Raw genomic sequence first — 16,840 nt, 5'->3', positions numbered from 1 at the left:
CCAGAGCGCTCGGCCAAGAATGAGGCCAATGGTACAACGTGTCTCGTTTGGAACTTTTGTTAAACCGTGAATACCATTCCTTAAGAATCGCGAGCTATTGCCAGGTGCTTTCTTGCGACTCGCTCTTTGTTATTTCAAACGATCAGTTTGCAATCCACTTGTACACATCCAATGACTACATACGAGTTTAATTAAGAATCGGTCCTCCAATCAAATGACACGCACAAACGATAATACGTCACGATTTCGCTTACTCGGTGCACGATTAGATTTGTCCGTCATACTCGTAGATATAATTACTATTTTACTTCTCTCTGATATCGCGTTGTAGGCTTCTACATTCCTTCCATTCAAGCATGTAATCGTATTAGAGATTTATTACTAGTAGAATAGATTGCATATACTGTGATTTATTTTCCGATCGATCTTTGTCCTCCACAATACCTCATTATATCGATTAATCGACGATATTGTAAAAAATTGTCGGGTAAAAGAGCCACGTTGAAATGGTATACAGGCGACATACCAAATATGGCGAGGAAATGGTAGAATCAAACATCATGTGCCGATTCTTCATTGAATTCTTCGACCGAGTATCGGTCGAGTGAAAAAGCTGTAGCAACCTGCGGAAGAGACAAGAACGCGTTCCCTCGCGTTCTTGACGCAACGTCTCTCCTCTCTTTTCTCTCTTTAGTATGCGAAGGAAAGACATAGAGGAGCGGTAGTCAGCCAACCATGAAGTCGAGACTCGAATCGAACGCTACGATTTCGCGGTAGCTATGAAATGATCGGGACGCGAATTAGAAATGTGTAATTGATCTTGGGACAGTCCAGGATGCTCTCTGTCGAGCAAAAGAGTAAAGTCGGAATAATAAAAGTAAATCTTTACGTCCAGAAATTTATCGGCCTGTTCTTTGATTCGCCTTGGATAATATATCAGAAATTAGTTTCTTTTCACGAACACATTAGCATCGATGACGTTTGATCTATCGAACGAACAATTGTTAATAAACTGTTATAGCAGTTGCTGGTTACTGGTTCGTTTTTGCTGTTTGACCGATCAAAGGAATGTTATCTTAATCAAGAATTATTCGGGTAGAAACTTGGCGTGAACGTGACAAATATCCTTTCACTCTGCCATTAGGAATATTTAGTAACAGCATTAATTCATGTTCCAAACCACTCGAGATGATATTCTCCTTCTTCCTTCGTATTACTCGTATGGTTCACACTTGTTAAAGTCGTTTACGTGGCATTTTTTCACGTATCTTCTCGGAGGATAATTATTCTAGCAAACCTTGTCGCGAATGAGATCGTCGGGTGGAAAATTAGTACGGGATAGCCATGGCGTTCCCACGAATTGATAACGAGTCGCATGGATGCAAGGGAACGAGTTCGGGTCAACACCACTTGAACCGATGTCGATGACGACGATCGCTACCGATGACGCATCACCTCGCGAATCATCTTGTGCGATGATGTTTCCAAGTGATTTGACCATCGCGATGCTTCTCCTCTTACTTGTGACAAGGTTTTACATCTTGCTCCGTTTCTTCTATTATCTCGGACTAATAACACTCCCATTAAAGCTTATGGAAGCTTGACGATTTTGATATGTGTATGCAAGAGATTGTTATTCTAATGAGTACGTTAGAACGTGTAATATATACATTTCATTCGTTAGAGCACGCATCTACTGTGACCATAGCCTAAATCGTACGTTAGATTAATTTTAGTGGAGAGATATTCTAGTTCTTTTGATTTCTTCCGAGAAGAAATGAATATAATATTATTCGACTGTGTATATTACATCACTTACTTTATAAATTAAAAGTTTTGCACATCTTGCATGACAGATAACTTTAAATATCGTGTACAATGGTGTAGAAGAAGTTTTCAATTTGTGATCATTACCTGTCTTGGATAATTTTTTAGCAACTACTTTCTAAAAAAAGCTCCAGGTTTAGGTCAATTAATTCGGTCTATATCTTGTTTATTGAAAATAGTACCTAACGCCCTTGACTTATCATGAATGAACTTTAGCAGCATTGGATGTTCAACAATTGAGCTATCTCTGCTGGTACTGTGGCGGCAGCAGAAGCAATCAGGGTCGAGCGACAATGCATTCACCTCGTGCATCGACCACGCTTTACTTAGTACATTGTCTCGCGTTCTAACGATATACATACTTATTTCTCTATGTTACTTCGTGCTATCCAAGCCGCATTTCCGCCATGCACAACCGCCGTAATCATTTCGTAACGAAGATTACTGCAAACATACAACTCCACCTTACCAACTTTCGTTTGCAGTAGGAGCAATGTGAACAAAATATTAATTTCTATTTTAACTTCTTGATATTTCTTCGAAATATTTCACAATAAAGACGCTTAGGAACAGAAGAAAGGAATTGAACGATCGATGGTGAAAATCATAGATCGTTTAGTGGGATGGATAAGTGAAAACGGTAATATATTAATTAGACAGTCGCATGGACTGGATGTTCAGAATTAGTGGGAACACGATTGTCAATCTCTATGGTAGGAACCTCGGACCCACGTGTCTGGCAAACCAAGAAAGAGACCGAACTAACGTAGTTCAATTACAAGGAACGCATTCACAGCTGGTTGTAGACACGAGCCTAAGTGTACCGGGCTTAACCGTAATTGTTTAATGGGTTAATGAAATGATACACCCGCCGAATCTAAGCGCGCACAAAAAGCCAATTGTGCCCCATCGACATTCCACGATTATTCTGACTTTGTGCCATACTCTCTCTATGAATACTCTATATAGTTTGGTATCATTTTAGTTGCCTGTGTAATAAACTAGGCTGTGGACAGCTATTTCAATGGTAGATAACTTTTATGTCAGATTTTTCGTCTAGTCTATAGAGAATCATATTGTTCTATATTTAAATAGTTTGGAGTGATTTTATGAAACAACATTATCATCAAATACCAAATATGTTTAAACTAATGTCGATATGTGTCTTCACAGATATTGTAGAAATTGAATTTACGAGAATTACGAGAAATTACGAGAAGAGGTTCCGGTAGTACGCAAAGCTCTTGCTGATAATAATAAAATTTTTCAGAATCAATATCTACAACAAAACGGTTGTATAATCTTTCTCTTTACGCTCGTTCCTCTCTGATCAGCCTCTTAATTATTAGGTAAAAATTATTCTGACATATTCATAAACGCATAAATTTCATAATTGGTCAGAGATCGGAAACGAAAATCTGGCAACGTGGTCAAGGAATTCTGAGTGAAATGGAGTCCATTTAGCTTACGGGCGAAAGATGCATCCTGCTGCGAGGGTTTAACGGTGACTGCTTACCTCTCTTCCATTCATGTTGCTTTTCATTCTACGCAGGAATCTCAGAATGACCTGACTACGTGCAAGTTATGACGGTATTGACTGCAATGTTACGGGAGCGTAATTCGTAACACGTTGAAGAGTGTGCAAGAGAGAAATTCTCGTTACATTCCGGTTTACGTATATGTGAAAAAAAAACGATTGCACCAACTTGCCCGTAAGAAAGTTCTTTGAACGTAAAGTTTGAAACTACCGTGTATGAAACATGTTTATTCTTGAATTAAATATTTCCAAGATAGGTTTTTGCTTGTGCTCGACGAAGAAATTCATTCGTGCGTATATTTCTTCATTTACGTCCATAATCTTCGTTATGAATAGCGAAAATTGGCGCCAAATCCACTATCTTCCGCTCAGAAACTTGTTACAAATAGAATAACTGATTTTCTAGTTGAATCCAGTTGAGGATTTTTCCGAAGTAAATCTTACTAACGTTTTCTTAAGAAGCTTTTTATGTTCTCGTCGTTGTTCTATTAAAGGATGCGTCATCCGGTTTTGCGTAAACCGAAAGAAAATATAATTCTCCTGTCCGATGAAGAATTTTTCTATACGTTTGCGTGTAATGGTATAGTCATCTAATGGGCATTTAATGGTAATCTCCGTGTATATGATCAATATAATTAATATAATAGCGTCTAGTAATTTAATTTAGACTTCGTGCTTCAACGAAGAAAATCTTTGTACGATAATCTTATCGATTTCATTATCGAACTAGGGTATTATCTTGAAATTAACGAGAAATTATCGACTTTCAAAAAATTGAGAAGATTCTTGGAAAATGTAATTGTAACACATTGTCGATGCAATTTTGTATCGACGTGGAACATCTTTTCCTTTCTTTCCTTTTTTTCTCCTTTACTCGCTTGCTTCTACATCGTCGGTCGATATTCAATCTTGCGTGAAAGATTTTGCGGATTTCGATGTTCGCTCGCTGTCAGATCGTATCTGGCTTTTCTGTTCTGCACTCAGGACGTGAGAAAATGATATAGAGCCTCTTCCGAAACGCACGCTCGCCGTGAAAAGAAACGTTGGTGCATGCTCGAAATCGAGTCTTGTTGCTCGTAAGGAGCAAGTTCAAAGACCTACACGCTGCTCGCATTCATCGCCACACTGGAAGGTTTTGAGACGGCCCTCGTCGAATCGAGGATCTACCTTTTTATGATCGAGCATTGAAGTTCAACGACATTGCTCTTACCGATGTATAATCCTAACGGTGATATTCAACGTCATGTCCGGCGTGAAATTTGAATCATACAGGTCTCAAGGAGCATGGTCACACTCCGAGGGTCACTAACAGGAAAAGATCTTAGTGGATCCTTAATGGTTGCTGATCGTGACAGTCTAAATGTCGCTAGTCGACAAGGCTAAAGGGATCAATCGCCACTCGTATTTATCTTTACTTATCTTTCTTCTTCGTTGCTGTCGAATAGCAAAAAAATGAAGATTTATAAATCAACGTGTTGAAATACCACGTCGCGTCGCCTTTGTTCTTGGTATCGGGAATTGGAGTGACCGACGCGACGCTTACAGGCAACGTTGGACGTACGAGAATGTTGAGAAATTCGCGGCGATACAATAGAGCGCGATTTTATAATTGCTGTATAATGTATAACATGTAAACAAGAAACTTTCTACTGCACGCCGTGTGAGCAATGTAAAGTTCACTGGACCGCGTACTGGAAACGCGCGAAGAAAGTACTCGTCATCACTAATGGATTAAAAAGTCAAATTCAAATCGAAAGTTTTAATTGCACTCTTTGATCTTTCTTCGAGCAGGCACCAAAAACGCGAAGTAATTCGTACGAGGGGCGATTGTTCGCTTATTCGTAGCAGTTTTCTGCGATCAGAAACGAGGAAACAAGGATTCCTTTGATGATTCCAAGTCTGCAGAACAACCTTCTTGAGACGAACTCGCTCGACCAATAATACATAGTGACTTAACACCAGCAACACTCGGTGCGCCTCGGGTGCGAAGTGAGCATAAGTGCGAGACGGTGGAGTTTAATTGAGGTTGATGAGGGGGGCGTCCGTATTGGCCCGGAATTCAATGCCGAGATGATGTTTCTTGCTTGTAGCAAGACGTTGTCTTGGAGAGAAAGCGTCAGAAAAATCGATGAATTCGTCTAATTTCTCGACCGACTATTTCGAGATGGTGCAACGATTGCATGGTGGCAAAGTTTTGGAAAACATAAATTTTCCAATATAGTATCTTTAACCACAACGATTGTCGAATGAACGATCGTCAGAATTCTCGGTTGTTGTTCGCCATGAAATATTTTATTTTAAAATGATAAAAGCGAATGAGATCATCAGAGTTATTGAACAGACAATATCTAGTTCATCAGTTGAAATAGTTGTTCGTATCAAATAACGTTACAGAAGCTGTATCACAATTATGTCGAATTGTGCACTACTTTTGTTGTCGAATGTGTCTTTCATGACATTCGGGATCCTTTTTTAAATACTTGCCGTATGGCCGTCTATAGGTGCTTCTTATCAAGCATGTTTTGTACGTGACTTGTACGATACTGACTCTTTGAATGGAGGCGTTCCAGCCGCTTCGATGATCCACTCGTCAGCATCCTGTCTCCAGATACGCACGCACTTGCACATAAACGCGCATACCGAGAAAAGAACAGGATCTCGTGGTGGAAGAAAAGTCTTTCACGGATGTGCGCGAAACAAAATTGTGGCAATGGCCTCGATAGACTGTTACATAAAGGAAAAAAACAAGTAGTTGCCGGTGGATACCAACGCGTTAATAAGTTCTCTTATTACGGTTAGATAATGAAGAAACAGAGATACCGCTAGGTGCTCCATTATAATGTGGAACGAAGTTAATACGCAGTAACAGGAAACAGAAGCGTATCAGTTTTTATCATCGACAACTTTAATCTAACTGAGCAGTGGAAAGCTAAGATACGATCGTAAATGGACCACATCGCAATGGCGAGTCTCGTAAGAAAGATCTCCTAAACTCGTGCAATACACATGATTATCAAAATTCGCCAACATTAAAGAACACTGTCAGTTATTGATGTTAGGGCATTTAATATGTCTGAATAACACGTGATCTACAGTAAAAGCTGAATACTTTTCGTTGCTTTCATTTTATAATTACTGTGTTACAAGATTTGTTATTTTACTTACATTATACGACGAGCTGAAAATCAATTCTAGAATTTGGATTTAGTCACAGAAAAATTTTGTTGCCGCAATTGAAATTGATTTCAAAGACCAATATAATCATGATAATCTATTAAAATTTCAAGATGTTTCGTATAACACATACAACGCACACATGAATGTTTTCTATAAAAATACAAATACTTTCGCGAACCGCTATGCTTGCGACTTTCGTAAAATAATATTACACAGCGATAATATTGTCGCTTAAAGCGTGGTTAATCGGGTCGGTTGTAGATTCAATCGCCACAACTTGAGCAACCAGTTATCAAACGGCAACCTGTCGAGTAAGTTCATAAAACTGGCGAAGCGAGGGCACCGAGAATGCGTCGTAAAATCAACAACGACCATGCCACGACACGAGAAACCGTCACTCGCTCTTCAAACACGGTTCCTGAAAGTTTTCGAACAAGGAACTCGGTCGTGGACAACCCCACCCAATGGTTCCAGGTTGCGTGTCGCGGTTGCGGAGCAAGAACCTCCCCTTTGCCAGGAGTAACGCGTACGTTTCGCGTCCATCCTCTGCTACCTTCGACATTCCTGCCCGTCCTGCACATCCCGTCCCCTGTTCCATTCAGGCATAATAACCGTGCAGTTTCCCAGCGCGTCTTCAATGGGCGAAGATTGCACGCTACGAGACCTCGGCCTGCGTCCTCTTCCTCTCCTTCGCTACTCGAATCTTCTTCGCTCTTCTTCGACGCTTCTTGCCATTTTCTTTTCCTCGCGTCTCCTTTCTGCTTTCTCCCGTTCTTCTTTCTCCCCGACCATCCCTCTGCTGTTTTTCTCTTTCTTCTTTTTCTCAGGATTTCGAGTTAGTCGTTCGTTCTTCGATCTTGATGAAACTCGCGGCTGTGTCGTCCGCGGAATGTAGTTTTACAATATTTTCTGGAATTAAGATCTTTAAGAATCTTCGTACACGTTGAGTGCATATATGTAAAAATGAAGCGTATATATCAATTAATTTGAAGAATTGGTTTCGCTAGATGTAATCAGGACCAAAATGTTTGACTAAAGAATCATTTATCGAGGAATTATTTATCGCTTGTGTTTGTTTTGTTTTGCGTGGATATCCGACGTTTGAACATTAGTATAAAATAGAAATCAAACGAGCTTTAATTATAGTAAAGTTACAAGGGTAACGCATATACGAGGGAATATCATGCTCTCGCGTTTTTCTCACGTGTTCTCCTAGTTTCTCGTCACGCGAGTAAAGGCGACATCCGATTCCCAGTAGGAAAAGGGTACTAAGCGTTACGATAGCGAGCAACGTAATCTTCCTTATTTTCCGTCTGGCTTTTCTCTCGTCGTTCGGTATACCACAGATCGAACATCGTGAGTTTCTCTTGACAGTCACGGAGGAAAAACGCCGCTGACAAGATCTTTCTTGCCTTTTCTCTGAACAGCTTTCGGTTATTTGCAATTCAAAGACTTCTGTCATATACCACATTGTACTGTGTATTACGTGCTAATGAAAACGAGAGGTTTCTCGAAGGAAAAAGTAGACTTTCACTCAAGCTGATATGTTTTTATTTCTGCTTTTAGCTATTTATTCTGTTCTTAATTAATCTTTGTATTATCTTTACTTATAAATGAATGGCATTCCATCAGAAAAATATGCTGAATAATGATTATTAATTAATTAATTGGTGATCTATGACAGTCAGTAGAAATGAAGATTATTGAACAATAAAAGATATTTGTAAAAGGTGATTAATTTTAATGGGTTCCTCTTTACATACAGTTTCATATTTTTACTTCTGAATATCAAAACGTATAAAATCATAGGTGATGATGAGGTCAATTTCGACTTGAGGAAGGTAGATTATACTTCTACCAAAATTTAATTTGAATATTCTCTTCACTTTCAATCGCCTGGATTGGATATACGTAATGTTTCTACATCCCATACAATGTTACAAATTACAATATGCAATACTCGTTTAAGAGGTCTCTGATAAATTCGTAAGAGATTAATCGAATATCGCAGAGAATTTCTATGAACCGAATACGTTGCTATCATTCCAAATTGACATTTATCATCCGTTATTTATAATAACTGTATCGAACGATTGGTATGAAATACGTGGTTTCCACGTAAACCCTTGACTTGTCGGAATCGTGAACGCGCGATGAACAAAAGAATCGTATTGCTTGGCCATGTAAGGTGATGTTTTCCTGTCGGACGACAAACTTGTGTAAAATTGCGACGTACGCTCCGCTGTACCGAAAGGATGAAGAACGAGCCACATCCGTCCGTCCCGCAGCTTCGATTCGCCGCAAGACGAGTCCACGCTCGCAAGGTGCCTGTCTTCTATACCAAATGAGGCAACCAGTCTTGAAGAAAACAGCCCAGATATGTCTCCGGGGACGAGGCTCTGGTCCAAACCGGGACTCGATATCGCGAACTCGCGTTCCCTTCTCTTCGTCACTTGGGATAAACGTCCACCACTCGTCGTTCGTCGTCGGTCAGACTGGATGAACAAGTGAACTCGAGATCCCATTCCTTCGCATCTTCAACACGTACATGTAACCTTCGGATCACATCGCGTTTGATATTGATCGTCCCCGGTTAAGCGATATGAATCTTTTTATCAATTAATTGATAAGAATCCTAAATCCTCCGAAAAATATATTATACGTACTATTGTTTGTGAATAAAATCAGACTCTAAGAGTGGCTCACAGTAGGGAATTAATACCATTAAAAATTTTCAGTAGGTTTCAAAATCTAGTTATTAAAATTAAGGGATAAAGAAACAAAAATCTTTATTTTAAAGTAAATTATATTCTAAAAAGCATTTCAAAAGAACTAGTCGTTAGTAAAACAAATATTCAAGAATTTGTGAAAATACGCAAGTACGAAAGGGCTATATAACTCGAACGCTGGTTAAAATAGCGAAAACCCACTTCCCTTTCGAAGCTTGGCTGGACAACGAAATGCACAGAGGTATGAGTCTCTTTTGCAGCTTCAGGACATCCCCATACCTCGCATGATACGGCATGTGCACCAAGAAAATGGCGCATCCATGAAGAATAGGTATAAAGAAAATCTGTTTGGCCATTGTTACGTGGACTTCAGAGAATCTCGGATGGTGTGGCTGCAGTAGGCGAGACAGGGGGGTCCAGGAGGGATGAAAGGCATTGGGGGTTAAGTTACCCGAGGGGCCAAGACACTCAGGTACCGCATTATTGCATCGTGGTCGTGGTACGAATCGCCGTGGCCCTGCTGTGCCTGGTGGAGGTGGAGAAGCAAGCGGCAGGAGAACCGAGACTAACCTGCGAGCCTGTTTGTAGGTGGCACTGAACTTGAGACGGGAATTCAGACGCCTTTAAGGGACAGAAAAAAAAGGCGGAGGGCAAGATGTCGGTATATAGTTAGTTTGCATGCACCTTACGTTTCAGCCACGTTTAGAACCTTGGTGATCGCAAAAAGATAAGACCAGATGGACGAACGGTCTTAAAGGAATCCTATTTTTTCTCCGAAGAAGAAGATCTCCCTTGGCATCACTGCTGAAATTGTCAGAACGTGTGTTTTATACGAATTGAAAAACGAACACTTGAATGTAAATTCGAATGTTGTTCTAAGGAATGTTTAAGGATTCTGGACGTAATTCTTGATCTTAGCAAATTCTCCCTTACGTATTCGACATTGCAAATCACCTTGACCAGTTGAAAGGAGCGGTGAAATCTGGTCTGTTGTCGCTCTTTGGCCACCCATGCAGCCTGCTGAAGTACAACGTGTGCGAGATACGAGTTGGTCGCCATAGTGAAAGAACCACCATAGCGCGGCGGAGATATAACGTTACACTCTGGTAGCAGCCTTGGTGTGGGAACGCCACTGAGATGGAAGTGCCAGAAGAAGCAGCGGCATGTACGCTTGCTTCTCGTCGGACACAATCGCGGTTAAGGAACACCGTGTTGGCTCAACCCGTTTATGCGAGAGGAATAAGATACTCTTTGGTTTCGTTTCTAGAGGATACCTTTACTGTGAACTCCGCAATACGGTAAATACATGAGCGTATTACGTCTGTACGAGTCGTTGTATGCGGTTGTCGGTCGTTTCGACGAACTGAGACCAATTTTTAATAAAAACTTCCTTCGTAAAAATTCTGAAGTGGAATACGAATGTATCGGCAAAGATTGAAAGAACCTTTTCTTTCTTTAGCTTCCTTTATTCGACTGCTATCCAAGGTTGTTCTTTTGGTCCGATTTCTTTTTTTTTTTTTTACTGACCCCTGACACCGCTTAGCGAAAACACAGCCGCATGCAAAGCTCGTTTCGCCTGTTCGCGCCGCAGGAGAGGACATCGTGTCGTAAAAGAAGTAAAAAAAGTCAGTTTGCCGGCCATGTGCGTATGGTTGGCACACTTGGTAGCCGCACCGTGTAGAAGCATATGTCGTACTTCTTGCCGACCATTTTTTCGCGGGTGTACGAGCTCAGAGACGCCCATACCTTCTTTTTAACGCGCGCGACTTAGTAATACGCCATGTGAACATGCGTGAAATTACACCGAACTTGATTACCTATGCGAAACACGCCAGTAGAAAATTGACCGTGTAAGACCGTGACAAAGTCGATCAGATTGTTACTGGCATTTAGCTTCTATATTAGTGATATGTTTTACAGAAGTAAAACACTAGCGCGAGTTTTAAATACTCTGTGTTCCAACGAACATAGAAGTAATTATTTTACGCTATATATGGAGGTTAGAATATTCTCGCCAGGTACCATGTAATTCTTAATTAGACACAGGGAATGAAGTAGAAAGAGGTGCTGAATGCGTAAATCAATCCAAGAAGTTCTTACCAATCCCGTTATGGGAAAAGAAAGACAACGCTGACATCCCGTGTCGTCCCGCGCGGTTTACGGTCTGTTTTTCTCCGACCTTTCTTTCCTCGCACTTCTTTACCCATCTCTGCCAGTATATAATATCGTACCCTTTTTTCTTTGGAATCTACTACGCCAGCAGCGACCACTCAAAACCAGAATAACGCACACAAAACTTCGTTTGATCTACGGCCAAAGGACTCGTTGGATTATTCAACTCATCCATCTTTACTGCTGCCGATACTCAAGCCGATGAACTTTTTCCTTTCGATCCACATATCTAGTTAGAAGAAATCCGCGAATGAAATTTTACTCATGACATTTTCTTAAAAAGCTCTTGAGTGATAATTATTAGATTCTTTAGGGTTGTTTTTCGAAGCTCGTCATCCGAGATGAAAAAGGTAGGCAGAATAGGCGTACGACATGCAACGATGGCCTCCTTGATGCCTATTATAGTTACGAGGTATTCTTCCACCCTCGAAATTCTTGCTCCCTCTTCCTTCGATCTCGATGACACGAGAGATTTCTACTCCGGACGAAAGATAGGCCCATGGTCAATGCAATCTGCGTAGTATCGAGGCTGCTTTGTACACAGGAACGAACAATAAAGCGTTGGATTGTCCTGCACTGGCAACTTAGTCCCGTAGAAAAAGGCATACATGAACCTCTTCAAGTCAGAACGGCCGCCAGTGAATGCCGACAAGCCAAATGAATTGTTGGTTCACGTAAAGGATCTTTTTCAGCCAAGGTGCTGAACGCAATCCACCACCTTTGCAATACTGGCGGTAGCGAATATAAAAATTTGAGTTATACTAACATCGTCTCAGTGCTTAAAAAGGTAGTACGTGAATTATTGAAACGAATATTTTATTATAATATTTTAAGATAGTAGTTCCTTGTATCTATAATGAATTACGAAAGTGTCAGGTCTTTAAATAGATCGATGAATGACCATATTTTTCTTAAGGGTGGAACTTGAGAAGTGCAAATAATACTCGTTCTCGTTTGAGAAACTTATGGTCGTTGATAAGCTGGATTATAATAAACTTTACAAGTAGACTACCGGCCTTGTATCGTTTTTGCGTGCCCTTATAATGTATCTCGCCCTTTCTTTCCTCTTGAGACAAGATGCTTTCTAGCGTGCGTATCGAAGCTCCGTTCAAAAAATCCCCGCACACGCAGTACGCCTGTCGCCGATGAAACTCAACGAGTTCCACGAAGTGACGTACGGTTCGTGTCCAGAAAGAAAGAAAGAAAGAAAGAAAGAGAGGTAGATTGGAAAAGCAGCACGTATTGGATAAGGTATTCATGTATTCCCTTGACTCGTTGCCTATCACGTATGTTGACTAATGATGTTCGTCACTTTGATATACCTATACCTATAGTGTGCAACGAAAAGACTTCTAATCCATGAATATTTCTATGACACGTTTAAAATAAAGGAAACGGTACAAGTTGGTGCGATTACGTACCTTTTAATAAATTATTCCAATAGGATAATGCTACGCCTTTTAGGTCACTTTTATTATATATACACTTAGAATCATTTAGAATCGTATTTTTTCTGTCGCTACAAAATTTCTTCGATTTGAGTTCTTTTTATAGATTTCATTTCAGACATAGGTCTCAAGAGTTCACTAGTAATATTAACCGCGATTATCGTCCAATTTCCGAGTGATATATCTTGCATTGCACGTAATACAACGTTTTTAACAGAATTTATTCAGGAAATTCCTCGCTTGTCCTAATGCAATCCCCAATAACAGAGGCAATTTGCAACGGTCGTTTGATACTAATAGAACGGCGTGCCATAAACGTGCGCGTTGTTGGAATGCATCGTTCACGCTGCTCTTTTACCTAGCTATTGCCAATGCAATATTATCTACGTGTTTGTCGGTCATACACCGAGCATCGACTTGGCGAATATGTAATTATTTACATCGTATACTATGCGTGTATATGCGCGTGTACGCGCAGACCTGTTGCATTAGCCCTAGAGCTTCGCATTATACATAAATATACATGACACAATATACGTAAATAGCAAAAACCAGATCCCACCGTATTACCATCGCGACATTATTATTACATTCCTGAGGTTCGATGCTTCCTTGCGTTATAACTTTAGAGGTACTTTAGAGGTCATCAACTTTCGAAATTACATTAATTTGACTTTAAATTACTTAAATCACCTGTATACGATAATGGAATTTCTTAATTCGTTGGATGATTCATTATTTGCTAGATTAAGGTGTCATTCAGCTTTGTTGTTCGAAAATAAATGGCGCCACTTTGCACCTCGTAGCAGTGTGGATGGCACGACGCTATCGATATACTTTGCACCTTTTGTGGTGGCCTCGTATCGTTGGTGGGAACAAGATTTAATCACATTACCTTTAGTACTTGAAACTTATGAATAAGGGAAGTGTTCGTTAACGAGTACATCACTTTAATTTCTTCATCTATCAAAGTTCGTAACGTAATTAATTAGCGCACGACTGTACGAATTCACTTTAATTCCCTGAATTATCGAAGTTCATAATAAAATTAATCAATGCACGATTGTACGAATTCACTTTGGTAATGATACGTGGAAATAGCGAATTTATGATATGAGAGTGAATCTACTTCCCACTTTTACAAAAATACTGCGTATTAATTAACATTTTTCATCACTAGAGTAAAAGCTAGTTATTATAGACGAGCAGCCGAGAGAAATATCTGAGAAATGTATACCTGCCTTTTACTAGCGCGTACTCTAGCATTTTACCGTGCTTACTTTGTTTCCGGGTATCCTTATCCATCGAACTGTTTAAGACGATTTCAAGCGTCATTTCAAGACAGCATCCCGAAATTCCCCACAAATTGCTGCTCCTTATGGGCCAAGTGCTTGTCTAGCGATGCACAACGGACACAAAGGGCGCGTACACAGTCAAAATGGTTTCCAGCTTCTTCGCGGTGTCCTCTTTAGGAAAAGACGAGGGAGCAAAGTGAAAAGGCACTTCAGTTCCGTAAATATTAGGACAGGTCTGGCGAGATATCCTGCCTCCCTGCACAATTTACACAGCACCCTTTTTATCATGGGAACATGCCCCTTTCTAGAACTCACGTGATCGCGTTAAGAATTTCATTTTAACCTAATAGAACCATTTTTACACTACTTTTACACTATGGACTTCTTTTTATTGTTCGGAAAGAACACGATACTTTATTGATTCTCGAACGATATTCTCTAACAGAGAAGAAAACATTACGTCGAAGAATACGTTTCCAATAAACACGCGTGTTCATTCATAATTACGATTCATTGACCGATACTTCATTGATATATCAATTTACCTGTCACCGCTCGTCTTTACGTTAGTTGGGGAGCCATGATGAACCTTGTATTGAAATACGACGCGTTTCTACCTGCTTCTATCTGACACACGTCATAAAGAACATTCATATTATTTTACGTAATGAAAATCTCGTATTTCGAGCCATTTTGTCGCTGGCGCTTTAGCAAAAATCGACAAATTCACTCTACTAATATTTTTATTGAGCAGTTCCATTTATTCCATATTGTTCCCGCGTTTCTGGTAGATGAGCCGTTTAGAACATTCGAACATTATATCTCTATAAATTCCTTCAACTGGAATTTCTCACGAGTCGATTCATTACCTATTAACATCGTGTATAACCCTTCCAACTCCATGGAACCTGTTTTGCTACTTTCCTTATGCTTATAACTGCATAGATATACAAATCAGCGACAAACGGTTAAATTCATGGATCGTAATCTACGGGTAGGTGTTCGAGCAGGTTGTTGTTGCTCGGAGACGGACGTCGGTGTACGTTTTAAAGTTAGTTCCCTTCTCGTTTCATCGAGGGGGCAATGGGAGAGAAAAAGCACCAGCTGCCCTGCCCCATAGGAAATGAACGTGAATATCTAATACAGAGGCGAACCCGGAAGCGAGGCTTTCTCGTACGAGAGGAGCACGTCCTGTTCTAAGGATTTCGCCTCTTCTCCCTTTTTTCACATGCTACGCACCGCGTGGCGTTCCATGGACACCGGCAGCTGGCCAACTCGCTTCTTCTTGATGTTTTAAGGAAACTCATGACGCGTCTGGTCCAGAGACTCTGAGAAAAAAGCCAGCTCGCCAGCTTGCTAGCGTCTTCGATTACTTCCTTGTGTCGTGATTCATGGATGCTACAGGGATCAGCTTTAACGCGATCCATGTTCAAACTCTCGTAGGTACTACTATGCGCTAAGATTAACAACTTCCCTGGTTATACCGCTACTTCTTTGCTTCTTACGTGGCCACTGCGATGAACGATATAACATATGGAAGTAATAACATGATTAACAGTGATAGTAATAACAACAGATGCTACGTTGCATTTATAGTAATGGTAGAAAAAATAGTGAAAACTTCCGGAGCTTTAGATTCTGGTTATAAATATTCTATGTACTAGGACATCTGCTATTTCTGATTAAAATGTTCTGCTATTTCCTCGTTAATTTTTTACAAATTTGTTATTTCATTCGTATTATATAACAGATTGAAAATCATAGTGGTGTATATCAAAATTTTGAGAGTCTAAATTTGGTCACGTATTTTATTATTAAAAGTATCACCCTGTCAAGTTTCATAATTAATTAAGTTATAATTTTATCCTTTACTGCGATACGTTTTCATAACTTGAAAAAAATACAACGAAAAACACAATTTTTGTTATGTATGCGAAATGGCAGTGGTCTGACCACATATATTATGATTTAAGTTTCTCGGTATTAAACGAAACAAATACAATTCTGAGATAATGTTATCACTGTTTGTAATACGATAGCATAATGAATATAACAACGATAATATCATTATAATTTCACCAATCAGTTTTGAGCATCGGCTGTGCGTATGTTTGGAAACTTGAACGTGCCAAATAAATCTGGTCTTATTGGAGCCACGTGATAAGTAATCACTGAAATAAACCACGCAGACGTTTACGTATTTGTTGGTGACCTAGGAGTAACAGCGTTGCTAGTTCCAGAACAAGCGACGAAATGATCCTAAATCTCTATCAAAAAACACGAAAGTCCCACGAATGCTGCTGCGGTCCATAGGGTAAACGCACATCAGGATCGATGCTTCACGAGATAGACACCAACACGAACGCACGATCTTTATATTCACACGATTCATTAATAATGGAGGGAACCCGTGTTATCCTCAAGGTTGCCTCTCCCTTTTCATTCGATTTCTTTTCGAGGCCTTTTACCTGGGACGGTGCATCATCCCACGCTCGATGATGAGCAGGTGATGAACCAACGCCTCCACCAACCACCACCTTTCGCAAACTTCGAGAGATGGTCCCGGTTACCGCAGGTTATGTAGTATTCTTCCGACTTTCCCGTTGGTCTAGGTCAGGATTTTCGATTTCAAGCTGCTGCCACAGTCTGTGCACC

At 40.2% G+C, this 16,840-nt stretch overlaps 1 protein-coding gene across 1 annotated transcript in view; it reads left to right on the top strand.

The window, feature by feature from the left end:
• Window positions 1-16,840, top strand: part of LOC100645521 (epidermal growth factor receptor) — a 175,750-nt gene that overhangs the window by 1,822 nt on the left and 157,088 nt on the right. The gene's annotated exons all lie outside the window — the stretch shown is intronic.

This window comes from Bombus terrestris, chromosome 6, assembly GCF_910591885.1.
Source record: "Bombus terrestris chromosome 6, iyBomTerr1.2, whole genome shotgun sequence".
Classification (NCBI taxonomy): Eukaryota; Metazoa; Arthropoda; class Insecta; order Hymenoptera; family Apidae; genus Bombus; species Bombus terrestris.
This window is presented reverse-complemented; position numbering and strand designations above follow the sequence as displayed.